This window comes from Scardinius erythrophthalmus (genome assembly GCF_964197995.2).
Source record: "Scardinius erythrophthalmus genome assembly, chromosome: 4".
NCBI lineage: Eukaryota > Metazoa > Chordata > Actinopteri > Cypriniformes > Leuciscidae > Scardinius > Scardinius erythrophthalmus.
In genome coordinates, this window is record NC_138224.1 from 28,642,496 (window position 1) to 28,657,463 (window position 14,968).

A 14,968-nucleotide genomic window follows, 5' to 3' on the forward strand; every position below is an offset into this window, starting at 1 on the left:
TTTCTCCTCCATTTGGAATGAATGACTTCGAGCGGGAGTTTGTAATGCTATGTCACTTTATGCCACGTGAAGCAAGCAGGCTCCTGATTGGTTAACGCGGCACGAATTGACGCAGAAGTTCAGATTTTTCAACTCGGGCGGCAGATGCGAATTCGCGTCAAACGCGTGAATGCACAAAAAGCACTAATAAAATCATTTGCGCGTAATGGGCCTTTCACACAGGACGCGGTATGCGCAGCGCTTGCCGCTGGGTTCAGCGTTGCCCTTCAGATACAACGCGATTTGCGCTGCGCTGCGGTGTTGGCGGAGTTTTAAAAACTTTTAGCGGGAGCTCTATTGTCTGTTGTTCCTCCTTTCGGTCAGCAGCAAACATGTATCTGTCCCGTTGTAAGAAGCGAGCGATAGCGCTAGTCCTGCTGATGAGAATTAAAAGAGAAGCAAGGAAGAAGAGGCATTGTGCCAGAGGTGTCCAAGGCCATTTGGGATAGCCTGGTTGATGAGTTTCTGCCTGTACCGAAGACTGCTGATTGGCAAAAAGCACTAATAAAATCATTTGCGCGTAATGGGCCTTTCACACAGGACGCGGTATGCGCAGCGCTTGCCGCTGGGTTCAGCGTTGCCCTTCAGATACAACGCGATTTGCGCTGCGCTGCGGTGTTGGCGGAGTTTTAAAAACTTTTAGCGGGAGCTCTATTGTCTGTTGTTCCTCCTTTCGGTCAGCAGCAAACATGTATCTGTCCCGTTGTAAGAAGCGAGCGATAGCGCTAGTCCTGCTGATGAGAATTAAAAGAGAAGCAAGGAAGAAGAGGCATTGTGCCAGAGGTGTCCAAGGCCATTTGGGATAGCCTGGTTGATGAGTTTCTGCCTGTACCGAAGACTGCTGATTGGCAGGAGATCGCCACTGGATTCAAGGAGAGGTGGAACTTCCCCAACTGTGTGGGTGCAATAGGCGGATCTTTTGTGACGTCATTGTTTATGTTTGCCGCGTTGCATCACGGGAATCGTGTGGCAGGAAACACCGCTAGATACCTGTAATTTGACTGTTTTGCACGTTTGGAGGAGGATTTAGAGAAGAGGATGGTTCACTCTTGCTGTGTGGTCGATTGTACGGCTCGTTGGGGGCCTGATAAAAAGTTTTTTCGAATTTCCTCCGAAAAGGATTGCGAAAAACGAAAGAAATGGTTGCGTGCAATTAGGCGATTGAACCTGGACGCTCCGAAGCCTGGATTCCTAACGTTACTGATCGAGTTTGTGAGGCTAATTTTGTTCATGGTAGGCCTAAGTCTTAGTGACTATGTATTTATAGAAGATTGAATAAAATAAAAAATAATAAATAAAACTGAGTCAAATCAACCGAGTCATATGTTTTCGCGTTCTGATTCAGGTGTCCCAAACCGCGATCCACAGCACCCAGACTACCGTATTTTCCGCACTATAAGCAGAGGCGCACCTTCAATGAATGGCCTATTTTATAACTGTTTTCATATACAGGGCGCACCGGATTATAAAGCGCATAGAATAGAAGATACTGCAGTCAAATGTTTGACTGGGTTTGCGTTATGCAATGGTCACCAACCTTTTCAAGCTTATAAGATCACATCCAAGTCCAAATGTAAACCAAGATCTTCCACTTGCAAAAAAAATATGAAAAAAAAACAAGTGGCTGAGCTGTAAAACCTTGTTTATACTCGACGCGTCCGCATGAGCGCGAAGGTAATAAAAAAAACTAATATCCGTCTGCTCGGGCAGATTCGGCTTAACAGCGCGCGCGCCCCCGCAGATGCACGACTTTGAGCCGAATCTGCCCGAGCAGACGGATATTAGTACATCTCATCATCACCCAGTTTGAGCGTCTAAATCAGTTGTATGGTCTGGTGTTCAGTCTAAAACAAAACAGTTGCGTCAAGTATAAATGCCTCGACTGTTTGGGGAGTTGCACGCACAGTCAGCGGAGATCTCATATGGGCTTTGAATAACTTCGATTTTGTCACCAATACAAATTTTGAGCTTCTCTCCAAACCTCCTCCGGTCTTCAGATGTTAAAGTGCTTATATATTGTGGATTTTGCCCGCTAACTCTCTTGAAAGTGCTCGTCGCGTCTTTACAGCCCGCAATACTGTTTGATTTGTTGCCACACAACCACTCGCGCATGCGTACAAAGATGTCGACAAAGATCCTCCTATAGATGGGAAGCATGTGGTATTCCAGGCACCACATAATTCAGGCTCCCAGTACTTCAACTACAAGGGTACATATTCTATTGTACTTCTGGCGGTTGTGGATGCAAGGTATCTTTTTAGGGTAGAGGATGTTGGAGCTTTTGGTCGGTGACAGAGGGACCCTTGCTGCCTCTGCTTTTGGACAAGCACTACGGGAAGATAAGCTCCATCTCCCAGAAGATGCTCCTCTCCCAGGCGCTGATCACCTGGGGCCCATGCCTTATGTCTTTGTGGATGATGAGGCTTTTCCCCTTAGGTAAGTTATATTTGATTACATATTATATATATTTATATATATATATATATATATATATATATATTAGAGGTATATTAATTCACAAAACAGGAGAATCTACCACCGGGTGATTGGAGTGAGCTCTGCAAATGTGGATGCAATTGTGAAAGCAACAGTGGTCCTTCATAACTTCCAGAGGTGGAACTCCACAGTAGAAGTCCCAGTAGATGAACATCACATCCCTGCACTTACACATGGAAGGAGAGAAGGCACCAACAACTCCACCCAAGAGGCCGTAGCTGTACGAGAGTCCTTCAACAGCTACTTTTCCTCTGCCACTGGTGAAGTGCCCTGGCAACACAACCTAGACTGCTGATGTGCTCACCTGTCGTCTTTGCATCCCATCAACATAAAACAAAGGCTCTTTTAAGAGCCACTCACTTATTTTTAAACCGCAATATCTGAATCAAAACAAGAATCATAAAGTCAGCTCTTTTTTAGAATATAACATTTATTCAAAATCAAAACATTAAATCTGAAACTAAGGAACAAATTTTATATAGATAACCTCTTGAATCAAAAAATGAATCATGAAGTCAGCTCTTTTTTTAGAATAAGACATTTATTCAAAACATTAAATCTGAAACTAAGGAACAAATTTTATATAGATAACCTCTTGATGCAAAAAAAAACGAATCATGAAGTCAGCTCTTTTTTAGAATATAACATTTATTCAAAACATGAAATCTGAAACTAAGGAACACATTTTATATAAATAACATCTGAATAAAACAAAAATCAGGAACTCAGCAATTTTTTTAGAATAAAATACATTTATTCAAAACATTAAACATGAAATTAAGGAACAAATTTTTTATATATAATATCTAAATTAAAACAAGAATCATGAAGTCAGCTCTTTTTTAGAATATAACATTTATTCAAAACATTAAACATGAAATTAAGTAACAAATTTTCTATATATAATATCTAAATTAAAACAAGAATCATGAAGTCAGCTCTTTTTTAGAATATAACATTTATTCAAAACATTAAACCTGAAACTAAGGAACACATTTTATATAAATAACGTCTAAATAAAACAAAAATCAGGAACTCAGCTATTTTTTTTAGCATTTATCTCAGGAAAAGTCAGCCCTATGTAAAGTAGTGAGGAACTCTATTTTAACTTCACTCCTTTTTTCAAGTGACAGGTTTCTGAGACGTGGTGCCACACTCAACAGAAAAAGCTCCTCCTCATCTGCAGACTGATTGAGAACATTCATCAGCTGGTTCTCAAATTCATCATTCTGCCCCTTCCTTTTTTTGTTCCTCGTCGATCCCTGTGGTGCTGGCGTAGCCCGTGGAGTGCTGGGTGCTGCAGGCACATGTGATGCATGAGGTGCCGAGGTAGATGGTGGCCCCCAGGACACATCAGGAGGGTCAGACAGAGTCTCAGAAGACTCAACAGCCAGAACTGCAGGGGTAGACAGGGTACTGGGAGATACACCAGTCAGGTAAAGGGTCAAGGTTTCAGTTAGGTCACCAGGTGGTGATGACTGAGGAGCCAGGGGTGATGCGGTAACCTGGGAGCAGGTCAATCTCTCTTCTAGGGATTGGGTCATATTAGATGAAGTGGCCCTCTCTTTCACATGAGGCTCCAAAACTCATTATGGAGAAATACCTCCATGTGGTCTTCTGTTCTGCCCCTGCACCACTCTTCTTCTCCCTCATAGCCTTTCTCTCCTTTATAAACCTGTCCCTGAGATTTTTCCATCTCTTTTTACACTCATCCTCTAATTTGAGAAAGGATTTCAACTTTTTTAATAACACATTTGAAAACTATACCTCTACTCCACGTAATTTAACTGGTGTAGAGTTCATTCATGGGGGACACATATTAAAAAACTGTTTACACACATTGCCTACCTACAAGTTACCTGACAGTTAAAACACAATTATTTTTTAATGTAAATGTAAATTTTTTAATGTAAATCTGTCTGTCTATGATATTTAATTTTATCAATCAATAAATTCCACTAGAAACAAACCTTGTTGTATTATTTTATTTTAATTTAATACTGTGCAGCTGCTTTGATACAATCTGTATTGTGAAAAGCGCTATACAAATATACTTGACTTGACTATGAGACGATCGTTAATACCATACGATGTCTTAATATAATTCACTTTACAGTTCAGGAGGAAAAAAGGCTTTTAATAAACAGAGTAAAATTACTATTTTTTTTTTTATTAATTTTTGTAAAAAAAAAAAAAAAAACTATTATTCTGTTATAAAAATACATGTTGTTGCCTGGGGACTCTGCAGACCCCAAAGATCACTAGTGTCACCCCAAATGAAAAATGTCAGGGTGTTAAGTTCACATGGCTTCAGACTTTAAGAGGTTAGCAGCACCAGAGCCACTGAGTTCTACATAAAGTATTTGGCAGCAGTTTGGGGCTGACGATAAAGTACTTAGCTTAATTTGTGGTGTAGATTAAATTAACTTAAATCATTATGAATGATAATAATTAAATATTTATTCAAACTTGTGTGTATGGTTGTGTGTATGGTCGTGTTGAGGTAAGATTGTGGTGTGTATGGTGTAGGTGTTATGCCACAGAGCTACCAGGAAAGTACAGCAGCAGCCTCAGCAGCAGGAAGGACGGAGGAGTGACACAAACAGCGAGAGCAGCAGCGGCAGTAAGACATAAAAGACTGCAAGGTAAAGTGAGTAGTAATAAGAATGAATGCAGAGTGAATGTCCTTTCCAAGGATCGCCACCTTGACGTGGTGGAAAGGCTTGTGTGTTCCTGATCCCAAGAGTAAGTCATTCTGGTGCTTTTTCCACGGGTTTGGCTTGCTCAAGGGTGAGGTTCCAGACTAAGTGCGATCCAAATGGGCAATAACTGACTGAAGGTATATTTTAAATATAATTACTTGATTTTGTCTGTTTTGGTCATTTTATAATAAAATATTGTGTGGCTGTCACATGCAAAACGATCCATTATCAATTTCTGTCAGGCTTGGGAAACATTTTTAAAATAACATTTATCATAAAGCTTAGAAACATACAACATGCATAACTGTGAATAATATAAACATCTTTGGTTGGTCACTTTCTTGACTATTTTCGCCCTAGCAAAACATGGATGTATGTACCGAAGTAGAATTCATAAGCTTTAGCCTTGATTTCTTGGATCAGCTCATCATCTCTCCATACTCTCTCCACGGTGAAGTCACTCCTTGTATCCGTCACCAGATCACACCAAGCTAAGCCAGTGACCATCAGCTGACCCTAGACTTGCCAGTGGTAGGTGTGTTTTTTGTTTTGTTTTGCTTGACCCCCAATAATATTGGTGTGTGATGCCTCTCCAATGTCGTTCACATCAGGGCACTTAACCTCAACTAGGCCATAGGGAGGTTCTTCGTTTGGGTCCACCACTTTACCATCTGGACTGGCACCGAGGTGTGGAGCATCGGGGTGGATGATGAGACCGCATGGAAGAACGTTAACTTCAAACGTCTCAGCATAGCGGCGAAGAACCTCTGGCTCAAGCTCCATTCCTCTACGCATTGCTTTGGTCTGGGGGGACCTTTAATGATCCGGCCAGCAAGTGTCTTTGCTGTGGACTCTGATCTGACATGAGCAGCTTCATGGAACTTGCTTGCTGTAAGACGGAGGCGACGCATGCTAAACCAGAGTGGGCTTTTGGATTGACCCCTTGTTCCCTCCTCAACGATCCCTGATATCTCAGGGGTCACAGACTCTGCATATGCAGTAGTTCAGCCCAGCTACCAGGGACAAAATTAAATTGTGGAAGTGTGTATTATCGGACAGGTAATGGGGGGAATTGTGGAGCATGTGGATGAATAAACACATCCTTTGGTATCACAGCTGGACACTGATAAGACAGCAGTGAACCTTTTGGGACCTCTCCAAATTTAGAGGACACCATGCTTACAGCAGACATTCCATCAATAATTTTGGCTATAAGCGGTTGTGGTCGAAGGGAGATGAGGGATGCTGCTCCAGCAATCATGTCTTTGTCAGGCAAAGGTCCTTAAACAAAAATGTTCATGCTTCAGTGTGTTAATTCTTATCTAATGTGAATATGTATTGTATTAGTATTTGGAGATTACCTCCATATGCTCTGTACAGAGTAGACTGCACACAGCTCCTACCAGAGGCTTTTGGCTTGCGCACTACAAGCTCATCCACTGGTTCAGGAGTGATGCCCTGACAAAACATGTATATATTGCACTTGATTGTAATCTGTTTTTTTTTTGTTACCTGGGTGCGTGGCCTATGCCAGGTCTGCTGTTTGCTTGTGCAAGCAAGGGCAGCTGGAACATTTTTGGTTCCTAATGTACTGTAATGTGCTCTCTGGTAAAGTAGTGCTACCAGGTGGTTGCACAAACTTCTTCCAGCAGCACTAGTACAAGTATAAGCTGCCATTTGAGGTGGATAGTTGGATTCAAGCATGATCTGAAGAAAGTGATAGAAAGACTCATATATTTCACATCTTCATTTAACCTTTGTGTGTTGTTCATTTAGGGTGTACATTGTTTTTTTGGGGGGTCTCTAGAGACACTAAAATATGTTTTTGTAACATGATTTTTTTTAACGTAATATCGCTTACTGCATTAATGTTTTTAGTCTAAAATTTGTTTATTATTATTTATTTGCCTTAATTTCATTATTTTCATGTTTAGATAAAACAGCGAAGTTAAATTAAATTCACTGGAAAGATGTACAATTCTTAGTTTCATTCATGGTGGTAACATGAAAATGAGCCATAATCTAGTGTAATTCATTCTGCACTCTCCTGGACTAAATAACATTGAATTATTTTTTTTTTTTTTGAAATCACACATACAATCAGACATCATTTCAATTTATTTATTGATTTTGTGGGTAAAGATATAGTAAGTGTGAGATTAGTCATCAAGTGTAATGCAATTTAAATGAATGGAATGTTTTTTTAACAGTGTCTATAGCTGCTGTTGCTAATTGATACTGAGACAAGTAATACATTAGAATTTATCTGTTTATCAGAAAATATACCATTCATCATTAGCTAAATCCAGTAAGTTATGTATTTACCTCAAGCTGATGTGGTTCCTCCCGCTTTCTTAATGACCTATAACATCTGGCCCTAATTACCACTGTCCCTGCAATAATATTTGAGACTGAAGTGTCCAAATACACACATACACACATCATGGTTAAAACGTACTCGGTTACTAACGTAACCTCGGTTCTCTCTAGAAGAGGGAACGAGTACTGCGTTTTTTCAAAACGCTACGGGAAAAGTCTCTTTTCACGAAACACTGAAGCAAAAAATTATCCTTTAATTTTCATATATGTAAAACGCGTTGCGGCAGCAGCAGACAGCTATGGCGAGACGGCTTGCTCGCTCATTGGCTGCTCTGCGGCAACTGCTTAAGCCAATCGAGCGAGGCCTGGGATGACATCAGGCCAATGAGGGCGCTTCGCGCCCTCCTTGCCACTTCCCGCCGAAACGGGCGTGGCTTACCTCTATAAAAGGAGCTCGAGAAGGCTGACTCACTTGATTTTGATCGCCGAAGCGAACCAGAGTGAACCGTACGCACGGCAGAGAACGCAGTACTCGTTCCCTCTTCTAGAGAGAACCGAGGTTACGTTAGTAACCGAGTACGTTCTCTTACGAGAGTCCTCTCGTACTGCGTTTTTTCAAAACGCTACGGGAACCCCTTGCAAAACGCCGTGCGTGCTGGGATAAAAACACTGATCACCGGAAGCTTTTTCAGGCATACAGTGCATAATCACCAGATTGACTCACACAGAGTCAGGGAATAAGGGTGAGAGCCTTAAATCCCTATATTTCAGCGTCACGGAAAAACATGTCCACAGACGCAAGTATAATTATCACATAGACAGGGTAGGGAACCTGAACTAATGTGGAAAGTGTGGGTCTTACACAGTTCTGCCCAAGATAGTCGGTAGCGCATTGCGCATGAGTTTCAGCGGTCTGATTAGACGGCTGAACAGATTACACCGACAAAAGCTTAGCCTGCAAGGCGGGAACCTCTAGGTTATAAAACCTGATAAATGTAGACGGCGAGGCCCAACCTGCCGCCGTACATATATCCTGTAGGGAAATCCCGCTGGACCAAGCCCACGAAGAAGCAACGCTTCTCGTAGAGTGCGCTCTGACTCCCAGAGGGCATGGAATGCCCTTGGCAGTATAAGCCAGCGCTATGGCGTCAACTATCCATCTGGATAGACTTTGTTTCGAAACAGCCATTCCTTTGGAACGTCCGCTGAACGAGACAAAGAGTTGCTCTGTCTGTCTGAAGACAGCAGAGCGGGACATATAAGCTCTTAAAGCCCTAACAGGGCAAAGAAAACTCGAGTCCCCTTCCTCACTCGATGCCGGCAGGGCAGCCAGGGATATAACCTGAGCCCGAAAAGGCGTGTTGAGGGATTTCGGCACATAGCCATGCTTAGGTTTGAGTATGACTTTAGAGTCATTAGGACCAAACTCCAAGCACGCCGGGCTCACAGAGAGCGCGTGCAGGTCGCCTATGCGCTTCACTGAAGCGAGAGCCATCAAAAACACTGTTTTGAAAGACAAATGTTTGAGGCTAATAGACTGGATAGGCTCGAAAGGGGCACCTTTCATGGCCGCTAGGACCGTAGAAAGGTCCCACAAAGGAACTGAAGGAGGTCTGGGTGGATTCAGTCTCCTAGCTCCCCTGAGGAAGCGGATGACTAAATCATTCCTTCCCAGCGACTGACCCAGCGTTAAACCAGAGAACGCTGAAATAGCCGCCACATACACTTTGAGCGTGGAAGGGGATCTGCCCTTATCCAACAGCTCTTGTAGGAAGGAGAGAACCTCCGTTACCTCACATTCGAGGGGTGAAATGCTCCGGGCTGCACACCAGCCGGAGAAAACCGACCACTTCGAAGCATAAAGCCGCCGTGTCGACGGTGCTCTAGCCTGAGTGATGGTATTCACGACTCCCTCTGTGAGACCAACGGGTATCCGTTGAGCACCCACACATGAAGGGACCACAGTTCCGGGTGTGGGTGCCAAATCGAGCCCCCGGCCTGCGAGAGGAGATCTCTCCTCAACGGCAGCGGCCATGGAGCGATATCTGCCAACTGCATCAGAACTGGGAACCATGTTTGGTTCTCCCAGAACGGAGCTACAAGCAGGACTGGGCATTTCGTTTCCCTGACCCGTTCCAGCACCTGTGGCAGGAGGGAGACGGGGGGAAAAGCGTATAACGGGCAGCGCGGCCACCTCCGGGACAGCGCGCTGTCGGTCTTTGAAAAGAACGCGGGGCAGTGCGCGTTTTCGCGGGACGCGAAAAGGTCCACCTCCGCTCTGCCGAATCTCTCCCACAACAGCCGGACTGTTTGTGGGTGTAGAGACCATTCGCCCGGGGGAACATTGTTCCTGGACAGTCTGTCTGGGCCCACATTCTGAAGCCCAGGTACATGCACTGCTCTCAGCGAGCGTAAGTTGTGCTGAGCCCATAGTAGGAGGCGCTTTGCCAGCCTGTACAGGGATATGGATTTCAGACCGCCCTGGCGATTTATGTAGGACACCACAGCCATGTTGTCCGAACGGACTATGACGTGTTCGTCCTTGATGCGGGGACAAAAACGCGTCATCGCGTTGTGCACTGCCAGCATTTCTAGGCAGTTTATGTGTAGGAGCTTTTCTCGTTCCGACCACAGGCCGAAGAACGGTCTGCCCTCGAGCAGAGCTCCCCATCCCGAGGTGGATGCGTCTGTCGACACCATCCTCACTCTCGAGGAAGTCCCCAGGCTTACACCTGATTGGTACCAGTCGTCCGCCGTCCAAGGCGCCAGGGCTGAAACACAGCTCTGATCGACCTTGAGGCGTAATCGACCGGTCGCCCACGCTCTGCGCGGTACCCGCGTTTTCAACCAGAACTGCAGCGGGCGCATGCGGAGCAAGCCCAGCCGGAGAACTGACGATGCTGAAGCCATGAGACCCAGCATCTTTTGAAACTTCCTGAGCGGGGTGACAGCGCCGCGGCGGAAAGACCTCGCCGCGCGCTGAATGATCAACACGCGCTGTGGTGACAGCCGCGCTGTCATAGACTGTGAGTCCAGAACGACGCCCAAGAACAAAATCGCTTGACTGGGGTTCAACGAACTCTTTGTCCAGTTGACTGTGATACCAAGATTCTCGAGGTGATCGAGTAAAATGGTTCTGTGCTCCACGAGCTGTGATCGTGATTGAGCTAGGATCAACCAGTCGTCCAAATAGTTCAGCACTCGCATGCCTCTGAGTCTGAGAGGAGCGAGCGCTGCGTCCATGCATTTCGTAAATGTACGGGGTGCTAGGGACAAGCCGAATGGCAGGACTGTATACTGGTATGTCTGACCCTCGAAGGCGAATCTCAAGTATCGCCTGTGGTGTGACGCTATTTGTATTTGAAAATACGCGTCCTTCAGATCTATTGACATGAACCAGTCTTCTCGGCGAACGTGCGCGAGAATTCTGCTGGTTGTGAGCATTTTGAAACTGCGTTTCACCAATACTCTGTTCAGCCGTCTTAGATCCAGTATGGGTCTGATACCGCCGTCCTTTTTGGGGACTAGAAAGTATCTGCTGTATAGCCCTCCTTCGCTTAGAGCTGGGGGAACGCGCTCTATCGCCCCTTTGCTTATCAGTTTTGATATTTCGGCTCGAAGTAGGTGAGCTACTTCCAACGAGACCGTAGTTTCGACGCGCGCTATGAAGCGGGGAGGGCGTCGACAAAACTGTAGCGAGAAGCCTCTCTTTATAATGCCTAGCACCCAGTCCGAAACCCCTGGGAGCGCTGCCCATGCTTCTGCATGGCTGGCTAGGGGCTGGATACGGAGCGCGCTCTGATCGCCGTGCGACAGAGGTGCTTCGGGGGATACAAACATAGGCGTTATGCCTGTGGCATTTGAGGCGGGGCGCGCGCTTAATACAGCGGGCGAGATGCTCGTCCTCGACCTTACTACAGTGCTTGGCTGAGTGAGGGAGGACTGAGAAAGTCTCATAGGACCCATGTGAGCGAGTAGATGTGGGCTGGGAGCGGGCACATTTACTGCTTTGGGCGCGGCGTCTGCCTGAGCAGAGCGCGCGCTCACAGTTCGCGCGGCGTCTGCCTGAGCAGAGCGCGCGCTCACAGTTCTCGTTTTTACAGAGAGCCTGTGATGTGTTAGACATAGTGTTCGTGGGCACTGGGAAGTGGGCACTCTCACTATGCTGGAAGCGCAACCGACCTGAGTCGATTTTATGTGCGCGGGCCCTACGTGTAGGGCTGTGCTTATGTGTAGTGATGGGCACTGAGGAGTGGGCATCGAGACTACATTTATAGCACCATCGGCCGTGGCCGGGACACCAGAAAACACACTCTTTTCGAGATTTATCTGGGTAGCCGTGAGAACGGCTTTTGCGTGCAGGCAAGCGGGCGGCAGTGCAGGCTTGTTCTCTGCAGAAAACACTGGAACAGTCGCAAACCTTGGGACTGAAACAGCGGGGCGCTTGGGTGGGAGGCCGGCCGCAACGGGACTCACACACCTGCGCTTTCCTAGGCTTGCTAGGACTTCTTCGGCACTTCTGGTTTTACCACAATCCTCGATCGCGGCCCGCGCGAAGAGGGGCGCCGGGCGCTGGACCGAGAGCGGGGCCTCGAGCTGCGCTGTTGTGGCTGCTGCGAAGAGGCGGCCGAAGGCGGGGGCTGAGGCTGAGAGCTCCGCGGGGTACGTTTGTCACGAGCCGCTGCAGAACCGGAGCGCTTCGGTAGGAAGTGCTTGAAGGCTTGAGACGCTTTCTGGGCCTCGGTAAATCTCTCCACGAACTCGGAGAGAGAAGAACCGAAAAGGCCGGTGGAAGACAGCGGGGCATCGAGAAACGCAGTGCGCTCGGAATCGGCCATCTCCGTGAGCGTCAGCCATAAGTGCCTCTCAGCGACAGTGGCGGAAGCCATACACCGTCCCATGGCTTGTGCGGCGGCTTTAGTAGCTCGGAGCGTGAGATCTGAAGCGCTCCTTAGATCCGCGATGCAGATAGCGTCAGGTCCCATCTCGTCCAGCTTACGGAGGAGATCACCCTGGTAAATCTGCAGCGTAGCCATGGTGTGTAGCGATGACGCGGCCTGCCCAGCGGCGGAGAAGATTCGCGCGAGCAGCGTCGACGTCATGCGGCAGGCTTTGGAAGGCAACACCGGTTTAGTCCGCCGTCCAGCAGAGGGCGGGCAAAGGTGGGTCGCTATCGCCTGTTCCACCGGCGGAAGAGAGAGGTAGCCTCGGTCACTGGCATTATCCAGAGAGGAAAACGCGGGTGACACAGATGAGCGCGTCCGCGCAGAGTAGGGCGCGTTCCAAGCCTTCGCAACTTCTTCGTGTAACTCAGGAAGAAAAGGAGCGGGCTTAGATTCCGGAGAAGTGCGCTCACCAGGGAGGAAACTACCATCCAGCCGGGTTCGAGAGGGGGGCTCCGGTGCAGACCACTCGAGGCCGAGGCTCGCCGCGGCCAGTGCGAGTACCCGCATGAGCTCCGTCTCAATGTTGGCTCTCGTTGAGGGCTTGCGGGCAGGGGGCGCGAGATCCTCAAAGCTCGCCCAATCCTCGCTGCCTGAAGCTAGCAGAGAGCAGGAATCCTTCTCCCCCGACGCGGCCTCTGAACCGACTTCCTCTGATGAAGCGGCGGCGGACTGCGGGCGCTGAGCATCAGGAAGTGATTCGAGAGAGGCCGGAGAAGCTGGCGGGCGAACCGGCGAGCTTGGTCGGGCTGGAGCGGGTTCCGGGACCCGCTGCGAGCGGCGCTTTTTACGGCGCGGCATCGCGGCGGTGAATGCAGGCTTGGAAAAGGATGCCAGGCGAGTCCTCAGAGTCACCATTGGCAAGAGCTCGCAGTGAGGGCATCCGCCGTCAGCGAGCGCGAGCGCTGCATGGTCCTCACCCAGGCAGGAAACACAGATGACGTGCTTGTCTCCCTCGGTGAGTGGGGCTCGGCACGAGCCGCAGGAAGGCATCTTGAAAAAGACGCAGCTCTCTTAGGGGTGAGTGTTGCGAAGAACACACACACACACACACACAGAAAGCAATAATATGAAAGGATATAGGCGTCGGAAAGCGCAGCAGGTACGGCTGTAGAAGGCGGCGTTGGCCAGCGGCTTCGAGGGCTCGTCCCGCTGATGTGCTTGCCTCAACGACGCTGCTTCCGTGATCCAGCGATGCGTGCGCTTCGCTGAAGAGATTAAAATCAAGTGAGTCAGCCTTCTCGAGCTCCTTTTATAGAGGTAAGCCACGCCCGTTTCGGCGGGAAGTGGCAAGGAGGGCGCAAAGCGCCCTCATTGGCCTGATGTCATCCCAGGCCTCGCTCGATTGGCTTAAGCAGTTGCCGCAGAGCAGCCAATGAGCGAGCAAGCCGTCTCGCCATAGCTGTCTGCTGCTGCCGCAACGCGTTTTACATATATGAAAATTAAAGGATAATTTTTTGCTTCAGTGTTTCGTGAAAAGAGACTTTTCCCGTAGCGTTTTGAAAAAACGCAGTACGAGAGGACTCTCGTAAGAGAACTGATTTTGTTTTATTACACCGCTTTGAAATGATCCATTAAATCAACTAAAGATAAATTGTAAATTGGCTATCGTAAATATAACATACCTTGGTAATCAAAAATAAATTGCTCAAAAAAGAATTTGTACCCTTTGTCCAATTTTGATCTTTTCACATCTCCCTGAAAACTGTCAACAAAATGGACAACATCTGATATATGTACTTTTGGCTAATACATGAATGACTGAGAGAAAACGCGCTGTTCACAGTCCATTTTAAAAACGAATGGCGATCGTAGCGGGCGCATAGACAGTATGAGCAGGCGGTGGCACGACCGGAAGTATCGCTACCCTACTTCCGATCACGGCCGCCATCTTGTGAAATAGGCCTATCTTTAAACGGACTTTGGACTTCTTGTTTAATGTTGTTGAACAGAGGTAAGTTATTTACTTTGATATACTGTAAGTATGTAAAGGAAAATACTGTAATTGTAATGATTAAAGTTTTTTCTGGTGGTCATTAAAGCTAAATAAACATTTTGAAATTCTGAAGGAATTTATTTGTGAGAAAGACCAACTGTATTTATGTTGCACATTGACTGAATATTGAATATAAATGAAAGAGTATGTGATATGGTGGGGACATGTGAGTTATATAGTTAACCATGTTTTTTAATATTGCCATAATTTTGCCATTTCAGGCGAATTCAAGCAGAAGGCCTCCGTGGGACATTTCGCGTTTTTCTTTCCTGTGGTCGAACGGGTAATTAAAATTTTTATTTTTTTAAAGCCTAATAAATGTTGAAATTGATAGCTTTCAACTATTCTGTAATATTAAATTGTCTATCAATAATGTTTAAAATAAACCAGTAGCTGTATTACTATTATGATTCTGGCCTTCATATACTAATATACTAATTTGGAGAGTAACTGTGAAATTATTGCAAGAAAAA